This window comes from Vitis riparia, chromosome 15 (assembly GCF_004353265.1).
Source record: "Vitis riparia cultivar Riparia Gloire de Montpellier isolate 1030 chromosome 15, EGFV_Vit.rip_1.0, whole genome shotgun sequence".
NCBI lineage: Eukaryota > Viridiplantae > Streptophyta > Magnoliopsida > Vitales > Vitaceae > Vitis > Vitis riparia.
Genome location: NC_048445.1, coordinates 18656534 through 18667538, shown reverse-complemented (window position 1 = coordinate 18667538; position 11005 = coordinate 18656534).

Below are 11005 nucleotides of genomic sequence, written 5' to 3'. Positions count from 1 at the left end.
TCATGGAATCAGAGCTAGCTTTGTTTTCTTGATTTTTTTTTTTTTCAAGATGCCATCATCTACTCACTCTTCTGATCTTCATTTGCCTTCTTCTTCAACCTCCAACCCCGTTTCTTTACAATCCCTCAACCTTGCTCTCCCTATCAAACTTGACCGTAACAACTACATTCTCTGGAAAACCCCGATGGAAAATGTAGTTTACTCTGATGGCTTTGAAGAATATATTGACGGCACCTTCACACTGACTTATGGGGTCCTACTCCTTCTCTTTCCACATTAGGTGCATGGTATTTTCTTCTTTTCATTGATGATTATTCCAGGTATACTTGGATTTATTTTCTCTCCACCAAGGACCAGGCCCTCTCCACTTTCATTACCTTTTGCAAAATGATTGAAAGCCAGTTAAATTCCACCATCGAATGCATTCAATCACAATGGTGGGGAATTCATAGCATTTAAACCTTACCTTGAAGCTCATGGAATTGTTCACCAGTTTTCATGTCCACATACACCCCAGCAAAATGGTTGGGCAGAAAGGAAAATCCGCCATCTTGTTGAAATAGGTATGACCCTTCTGGCTCAAAGCTTCTTACCTTCCAAGTATTGGTCATTTGCCTTTGAAACAACACTCTATCTCATCAATCTCCTACCAGCTAAACTCCTCCATTTTCAATCTCTTCTACAAGTTCTTTTTCATAAACTTCCAAACTATCATCATCTCGGAGTTTTCAGCTGCTTGTGTTTTCCCTCCTTAAGACCTTATAATCACCACAAACTCTCCTATAGATCTACTACTTGTGTGTTTCTTGGCTATGCCTCAGCTCACAAAAGTTACATTTGTCTTGATGTCTCCACTAGTCATCTATACATATCCAAAGATGTCCTCTTTCATGAATCATTTTTTCCATTTCAGTAATTACCTGCTCCTTCACCCTTACCACAACACACTCCTCTCATGTCTGCCTTAATAAATCCAGCCCTCTTATCTACATCTTCACCTCTAACTGTGTCATTTCCTGTCCATACTTCAGGTCCCGATTGCACCTCCACTTCAAATTCTCTTCCACCACTACTTCAGGTCCCATTTGCACCCACTCCTTCTCCTACACCTTCCTTTTCTCCTTCACCTCTCAACACCCACCCTATGGTGACTAGGTCAAAATCCTGAATTCATAAGAAAAAGAGCTTTCTTATGCAGACAACAAGTGAGCCTCACACTTACAGTCATGCCTCTAAGAGTGAACCTTGGGTTCAGGCTATGCAACATGAATATCAGGCCCTTCTTCGCAACTGCACCTAGAGTCTAGTTCCTCCTCTGCCCTCAGCACACATTGTTGGTTGCCGTTGGATATACAAGTTAAAATATCTCCCTGATGGCTCAGTAGAAAGGCATAAAGCTAGGCTGGTCGCTCAAGGCTTCACCCAGACTCCAGGAGTGGATTACTTTGACACCTTCAGTCTAGTTGTGAAGCCTTGCACCATATGCCTCATCCTTGCCTTGGCAGTTTCCTTTTAATGGCCAGTTTGTCAATTAGATGTGGAGAATGCATTCCTTAATGGGGACCTTCAAGAGGAGGTTTTTATGGCTCAGCCTCAAGGTTTTGTCCACCCCCAATATCTTCATTATGTTTGCAAATTACACAAGGCTCTTTATGGCCTGAAACAGGCCCCTAGAGCTTGGTTTCAGAAGCTTCGGGTTGTATTGGTTTATTATGGCTTTCAGTCATTTCGGGCAGACACTTCTCTCTTTATTCATCATACTGCTTTTGACATTCTTATTCTTCTTGTATACGTGGATGATATCTTGGTTACTGGTAGTAATCCCAAGCTGGTTTCCCACTTCATTTCCTATCTCCATGACAAATTTGCCCTCAGAGATCTTGGCCCTTTATCATATTTTTTGGGCATTCAAGCTCAACAGTAAGGCTTGGTTTTGCATCTCAAACAACAAAAATATATTGTCGACTTGCTCTATCGCACTCAGATGGAGGCTTCTAAACCAGCCCTTACACCTGGCAGCCTTGGACGCATGTTATCTCAGTCTGATGGTGTTCCTCTCCCAAGTCCCTCAGAATATCGTCGTATAGTGGGAGCTTTGCAGTATGTCACTCTCACTCGATGTGATATTGCTTTTCCATGAACAAAGCTTGTCAATTCATGGCCAAGCCCTCTGATGTTCATTAGTTGGCTGTCAAACGCATTCTTCGTTATTTAAAGGGCAGCATCTCTATTGGTCTTTATTTTCAACCTTCCACTTCTATGGAGCTTTAGGGATATAGTGATGCTGACTGGGCCTCCTGTCCGGATGATTGCTAGAGCACCAACGGATATTGTGTCTTCCTTGGCTCAAATCTCATCTCATGGTCCTCCTCCAAACAACGCTTAGTCTCCAAGAGCAGTGCTGAATCTGAATACTGAGGGTTAGTCTCTCTCATGACTGAGCTGGTATAGATTTAGTCCCTGCTTCAGGAGCTTTGCTTGCCCACTTCTCCACCAGTCTTATGGTGTGATAATCAAAGTGCAACTCATCTGGCTGCCAATCGGGTCTTTCATTCTCGTTCCAAACACATCGACTTAGACTTGCATTTTATCAGGGAAAAGGTGTTGTGACAAGAGCTTCAAATCTGCTATGTGTCGTCCACTGATCAGTTTGTTGATATTTTAACCAAACATCTGTCTATTTCCAAATTTTGTAGCTTACGAAGCAAGCTCACAGTCGCCTCTCCGCCTATGAGCTTGAGGGGGGATGATAACCAAACAGATCCTAACCTAACCTCCTCTCCCACAGTTGTAGCTGAGCAACTGTGTAACAACTCCCAAACCAACTCACCTAACCACCTCACTTAGCTTATAAATACACACACCGATGTACTCTTGAATAACAAGACAATTCTTCTTCTTTCTTACTCTATGTATTTTCTGATCTGTGTAACAACTTCTATCAGTTTATATGATAACTTTTAATATATATATATATACACACACACAAAATAATTTATCAAGGGGCAAACTTGCCCTAGTGGTGGGCAAGGTCCTAGTCCCCTCAACGATGGAAAAAGAACTCATTTTTGAGCTTTGATCACGTTGACCGTCGTTATATCTGTGATAAATATCGTTTTGAGATCTATCGATATACGATATTTTAATTATTGAGTGTACACTAATGTTGGATTGATTACACACAGAGCCAAAAGACTTGGTTTTTAAAATTGATGACCTCCCGAATGAGCATTTAACCAAGAAAAAATAATAATTAAAGAAATTTGTTTGATTAATTTAGAATGCATTTGGTAGTGCTTTAAGAAACCACTATTAGTGTATAAAATATATATATATATATATATTTAAAGAGAACTTTACATTTGATAAAATTCAGAAAATACTTTTAAATTTTGAAAAATCACTTTTAATTCTTTTTAAAGAATCATTTAATTAATGATTTTTTTCAAAAATATTTTTTAAAAAGGACACTTTCCCTAAAAACATTTAAAATAAAAACATTTTCCACTGCACTTTAACTCCTTAATCCTTTCTTCATCTCCTCATAAGTGAAACGGATAATAAAAAAATCAAATATCTTCAAACAAAATGAGTTTGGAAACCTTTAAAATAAACATACTTTCTTTCTAAAGATTGAGGTTTGTACTTTTATTACCATTAAAGTCAACCCTCAGTATCGATCAGTCCAAATCCGGGGAGTTCTCACACTATAAATTGAGTTAAATTCCATTGCATATTGCGAACACAGTTTTTCCCAATCCTCTCATAGACCATTTGCCTACTTAGAGATATACAAGCGAATGAAGTAAGAGCATGTGAGAGGCCATTTCTATCTGAAGTATTTTTAATTAAAGTATTTTTTCTATAACGCCATGTTTGGTTGCCAGAAAATATTAAGAAAAAAAAATGTAAAAAAATAATTTTTTTTCATTTTTGGTATGTAATAAGGTATTAATTAATTTATTAATCCACATTAAAACCAAAAAATAAAAAATAAAAAATAAAAAATTAAAGCTCAAGTAAAGTCAGATAGACAGATGGCACGTTAGCAGTGCTGAGAAGAACCTATTCCATGCACGCAACAGAAGGGCTTTCAGTCGTTACACCACCCCATACAGCCTGCTGAGATGGCAGGCCCCATAGCTTGCTGCTGTGACCCACTACAAGAAGGAAGATGGCAAATATAGTCAACATACTTCGTTATTTATAGAGAAGTTGACTCTCAAAGACAAGTTGAGGGTGAAGGTGTCTTGAAGGACCGGAGGAGATTAGAGGTTAGTTAAACCTCTCAAACTCTTGTTATTGAATTTCTTCTATTGATTTCCTTAATTATGATCTTTCTCTCCAAATCGTCATCTAATCTCTGTGTCCTCATTGTTAATTTGTTGCTCAACAGGTCTAATTAAATTGAGAATATATCCAGAGCACAACCATGCCTATTTACTGCGCTACCTTCAACCGCCGACAACAACGAAGTCTAATGGCCACTCCCCCCGTAAAGCCATCCTAGCCCTTCTTAGCTTCATACTTCCCTTGCTCACCAACCTCATTAATTTGAAGTTCCAAGAATGAGTCAAACTCTGTATTTCAAGCCCGTTCCCAAGACGACCTTGGTGACTATTGATGGTTTACTGGTATTTGCCTTGTCATTTGGAATCGAGTCCACCTTCCATTCTTTTCATCTCTTTCCTACCTGTGCTGCTGTCCTCCGTACTACCATGGTGTTTTCCGGTTCCCTCTCACTGGCATCATTGGCTTCACTCTTGTTCCCAGATGCATGGAGACCTGGGATATATGTCATCTACCTCCTGCTTTCACTTGGCAGCTGCTTGTATGGACTGGTCCGAAAGTGGTGAGAGTGGGTTCAGCAAGGGATGATGGGCAAACTGCCGACTGTATTCACAAGGATGCAACAATGGCCGACGAGAAGGAGCCCAGCAATTTTACCCGTAACCAACATGGATACACATTAGAGAGGCCATACAGGTAGAATATTTCTTAGAAACTGAGTGCTTTAATATATTCCATGTTGGCATAGGTATATGATTAAATAAGCAAATGGAGTTGATGTTTAGTAATAGCAGAACAGCTGAGCTAGATTTCCAGACATTATTTAAAACCCCAAACACAGTTTTGGTTGGTTTCAAAGGAAGGGTTTGAGTAATAATATTGTGATTTTATGTTTGTTGCATGTAATGAAATTCCTTGATATCTCATTCTCAACATTAGCATTTTTTTTTCTGTTATATACTCCCAACAGATTTGAAGTACTCACGAATTAAGGGTTTTAAAAAGAAGATTCAATCTTAAGATATGGAATAAATGGGAGTGGCCCATTCCATAAAATTTCAGCCATAATTGACTTTCTCAACGGCCCAATAATTTTTCGCAGTTATATAAGTAAATTATATCATGTCACTGCTTAATGTTTTTTTTTCTAATCCCGCAATAGACAAAAGTTGATAATTTAAAATGACTTAGATTATTTTAACTAAATATAGAGCTTTGAAAGTGAAAAGGGCACTAAGAGTGCATTTGACACTAATTTTTAAAAGTGTTTTTAGTATTTCTAATACGTGAAAAATAAAAATTTTGAAGTGTTAGAAATGTTAAAAACACTTCTAATAATCATTGCCAAACACATTCCAACAATATATGTCATCATCCTGCAAGACAAAAGTTTGGCATCTTTAGCATCCATTAGACTAAAATAGGGTGGACTTCGACATAAATTGCCATCCACCAAACCAATATAAATAATGTGAACTTGAACAAAAGAGCACCACCATAAGAAAGAGCACGGGTTTTAGCATCCTATAATGGATATCAAATGTACCCCCTTTTATAAAATTATTTATAAAAAATGGTAATTATAAAAATAATTTAAATTTTAAAATATTTTAAAAATGTATTTTCTAATATGAATCACTCCACCCTTGGTTGTAGGGGTTAATTCTCATCTGAATTTTATTGTACAATAGTCAACATTCCTAAACTATAAAACCAAATCACATATTTTCCTCATTCACGTTTGTTTTCTGCATATATATATATACTTGTAATTGGATGAATGAAAATAGTGTAGCTTTTCATTCTTCAATTGCTTTGCTATTATGGTATCAGAGCCCATAGCTCTAAGATAGCAAACTCAATCCTCTTCAAGCTTCAAGCTCTCCCCCCTTGACTTTCCTTCCTACTTTTCCTCCTTGAATTTTCTTCCTCCTACATTGCATCTCCAGAAAACTTAGTCTTATCTGAGCCTTCAACGGTCATCAATGCTAGTACCAATCTTTTTTTTTTTCAAACACCAACTCTCATTGCAATCAACACAACCACACAAATTCCACAAAAATTGTCAAAAGGAGGAACTATGCTTAATGGCGTTAACAATTTACCAACCTTTTCTATGGCTACGATCTCTTGGGATATCTGTTGGAGAATCACAAATCATACATAATGATTATAGAAACTAATCCTCTAGACAATAAATACACCAGAATCTATTGCTAAATCTATATGATAATAATATCGGAAGATATACATGAATCCATTGAGATTATGTACTTGGGTCTAGTCTTCCACGTTTAAAATGAATATTGCAACCTCAAATCACTCATTGATGGGGTGTGCATAATAAGTAATTTTTCTATTTCCTCTCGGTTAGACAGGATACCATAACTTTATTTATACCCCTTATTATAAATAAAATAAAATTGGTCTCCACACATGTGTCATTAAACAATTGAACAGTACAAAAATGAGCTCAATATTTGCTTTCTTAATTGTAAGCATCTCAAAACAACATGGTCCCTCAATTATACCAATATAGAATCAAAGTGATCTTCGTTACATATTTCGCAACTAAACCCATCAATGATCACCACATTAATACAATCAACGACATAGATCAAGTATGGATGTGTAGCTTGGAAATTTCATGTAATGTGATCCCATATCATGCCTATTTCCAATTGGTCCAACTTTCTGACTCAAAAGAGTTCAACACACTTTCAAACTTTATGCAAAACTGCAATTGAAAGAATATAACTTTATTTCAAAGTTTTCAATAAGAAAAACACCTCATTAACTAATGAACATTAATTAACAAACTCCCACTACACAAACATATCACCAAGATGAACCACACCCATACGAGCCACATGCTCATGAAACACTTTAGGTGGTACACCTTTGTTGCATCGATCCACAATCATGAAGTTTGTACTAGTATGTTCAATAGACACCTAAAAACTCTAAACTCTTTCCTTAACAACAAGAAACTTCAAGTCAATATGCTTCGATTTTGACAAGCTTTTGTTGTTCTTAGAATATAATTCTTTAGCTTTGTTATCACGGTTTATCCTTAATGGTCTCTCAATGCCATCAATAATACACAATCCAGTGATAAAATTCCGCAACCATATTGCTTGGTTCGATGCCTCATAACAAGCTATAAATTCTACTTCCATGGTGGAAGTAGCTATAAATGATTGCTTAACACTCTTCCATGAGACAACTCCTTCAGCCAAAATAAAAACATAGCCAGAAGTGGATCTTCTGCTATCTATGTAGCCAACAAAGTTGGAGTCGGACTAACAAAGTCGGAGTCAGACTACCCTATGAACTCTAAATGATCGGATCTTTGATATGTGAGCATGAAATCTTTTGTTCTCTACAGATACCGAACAACTCGTTTTGTTGTCTTGAAATGAATCATTCTTAGGTTACTTAAATATCTACCAAGCATACCAGCTACGTACACAATATCTAGACGCATACAAACTTGAGCATACATGAGACTCCCAACTATTGATGCATAAGGGATGTTCTCCATCTCTTTCTTATTAATTTCGTTATTTAGGCATTGAAGCAAATTGAATTTATCACCCTTAGCAATGGGAGTATCTCTTGGTACACAATCTGATGAGAATCAACAAGCATTCAACGATCCATTGCATGTTCTAGTTGGGCCTATTGATTCATGCCTAATTGGTGTCTCAGCTGATTCGTGTCCAGCTGGTGCTCCTTGATGGCGGGAGTAATCAACAAAATTTTTAACCTATAACACCATGAACTAGGGTAGCAAATAAAAAGCTACTATAGCATAGTGGCTCTAGGATCGTTCCACTGGGAAGGGTACTCAAGTTGACAATGATACCAATTCAAAGTGAATTGGTGTTGTTTCATTTCAAGATTAGCTTAAGAAATAAAACACAAACTTTGGTTGAAAAAGGTTTGGACCTAGATTAACAACACAACAAGTGATGAAAATTACTTAAGAAGAAAAGCATTTCTTGGAGATTCAGGTTTACAGGGGAGGTTCCTCATGCAAAAGCATAGCTCCGGCCAGTTGGTTCATTTCCTCACATTAGAGAATTAACTTAAAGTCAATTCTCTAACAGGTGCGGCACAAATGCATCCCTCAATTGGATTTCAGCTCTAATTCTCTCACTGATGCAACTTGCAATGGTTTGAGCCTCTCACTTAGCCTTTACCATTCAAGGTGATCTTTAACCTTGGATTACCCGTCAAAAGCTCGCAAGAGGTAACTAATGGATGTCTCCTAAGAGTCCAAAAGCTTACCAAGTGTTGGCTATTCTAGAAAATCCTACCTTCAAGTCACCTACCAGAGGCTCGCAAGGGGTAAACTAGTGCATCTCCATGGTTAGAGATCACTTGCCTTACCAAGTGTTGGCCCAGGTGACTCCAAGGTGTTTTAAGTTAACTAAAAACATTAGAAACCATTCACGGGACACACTTTCTCTTCATTCATAGCTGAAACCACAAAGCTTCTGATTGATGCACTTGGAACCTTTCCCGGCAACCTTAACTCCAAGGAACTAAAAGGTTTAGTTACTCATTCTCTGGGGAAAACTCCTCAGAGAGTGCATAACTTAGTAAAATAAGTAAAAACACAATCAAAGTGAGAAGGTAAAGCAGAGCTCATGCTCAAGCTCTGTGTATTTCTTCCTTTGAAACTCTTACAAAAGGTTCATCCCCCTCAGAACAGGCTCCTCGGGCTCTATTTAAACCAAACTTACAATTACAACTATTACATAGATATTTTTGCCAAATTCCTAACTTAAAAACTAAGGAAACCTATCATTGGTGACTTACAAGGAGAATTTGGGCATTTAGGCAACAAAAATCTAATGAAAAATATCTCCAAGTGTCGGTTACAAATATCGGGAAGCACTAAGGACCACTTCGCAGGTGAAAAGTGAGGTCTGCGAAATTTCGCAAGTACACAAGAGGGGCTGCGAAATGTCTTTGCAGCAATAGGCTGATTCAACACCTTCACAAAGTTGACTTCCATCTTGTGATGCTTGGCTTCCATCGCGGCGTGAAGCTTCAGGGGAAATCCATAGCACTGTGCAAAAGTGTTGCGAAATATCTCGCAACAAAAGGGTGATTCCGCAACACTTTTCTGAATCCTTCCTTCAGCTTGGAGCAGTTATCTTCCAAAGGCTGTAACTTCCTCATTTCAGCTCCAAATTGCACACGGTTTGAAGTATTGGATTGTTGACTTCCTCTCATAATGCTTTGGTGATCAAAATACTAACAAAAACACCAAAACTTACACAATTTGATTAGAATTGATTGAAAGGGGCCTTAACATGTTAATTGGGTTAAAAGGCACTAACTACTACTCAAAAGTGTTTAAAAGGATTAATTACAAGCTATCAAATAGCACATTTTGAGTAGTAATCACCTATTACTAAAGCAAGATCTAAGAAGATCAAAGAAGCACTTAATGGGCTAATTCAAGAGATTTGGGCCGATTCTAACGCAGGACATTCCAAACTTGGCCTAAAGGAAGATGAAGGTGTAATAAATTTAATCCAAGCTATTGAGGGCTAATCTAGCTTGATTGGGTGTGATTTATGGCGTGGATTAATGACTGATTGACTTTCCAACTTCATATCAGTTATTTCCTATTCTAGAGCTTCTAAATTCAAGCCAAATCTACCTTAATTTTAGGCTTTTATTATTTAGAACGTTTTTTTTTAGTTGTTTCCTATTTTGGATCTGCTAATTTCAAACCAAATCAACCTTTATTTAGGGTTTTAATATTTAGTACATTTTTTAGCTATTTTCCTATTTTGGATCTGCCAATTTCAGACCAAATCAACTTTTATTTAGGGTTTTAATATTTAGTAAGTTTTTTTTCATGACATATAAATAGCATGCACTCATTGTAATAGGGGATAATTTTTATTGAATAAAACAATCAGAAAATGTGAGGCTTTGCTCTTCTTTTGGTTCTTCAAGAATTGTGACCTTATCAGGGATTCTTCCTTGTGGCGTTTAAACTTTATACCTTCGGTTCGTGATTCCATTGTAATCATTAGGTCAAGGTCTGTTACTTATACTTTTGGTTCGCGTTTCACTTATAAACGTTAGGTCAAGGTTCTATAAAAAATCTGTATCTTAGTTTTCTTGGGCAATTATTCCATTACTGTTTGTTGGGTCTCAAATCGTGTCGATTGAGGTTCGCATCATTTGGTATCAGAGCACATGTTCTAAAATCAGTTTTCTATTCCTTTATCTTTTGTTTCCTGTTATCATCCTATCTTGTTCCTTTTGTGTTCTTTATTTCTTGTTCTTATTTTTTTGACGTGCACTAGGTTAAAATCGTGCACCAAGCTCCAAAAAAAAAAAAAAAAAAAAAAACCTTTAGAAAAGAAATAGAAAACAACAAAAAAAAAAAAAATATTGAGTGTAGTTTCAATTCTCTCAAATCAAAATATTATTTTCTTTTGTCCTCTTCCTTTGATTTAGTGTTTTTGTCATATTTTCTTACCATTGATATTAGTTTAGATACTACAAGTTGAATTTCTTGATCAAGTTTATTAGTTTAAGCAGAACTGAAAATAGGAAGCTACGAGTGAAAAAAGGCAAGAGAGTGTGTGACTAATATCGAGAAAAAACTAATTTAAGAGTGAAACACGAGTGTGAGTGTAAAGACGTGAGGGAGTGTTGTGAGGAATTATTTCTAACATTT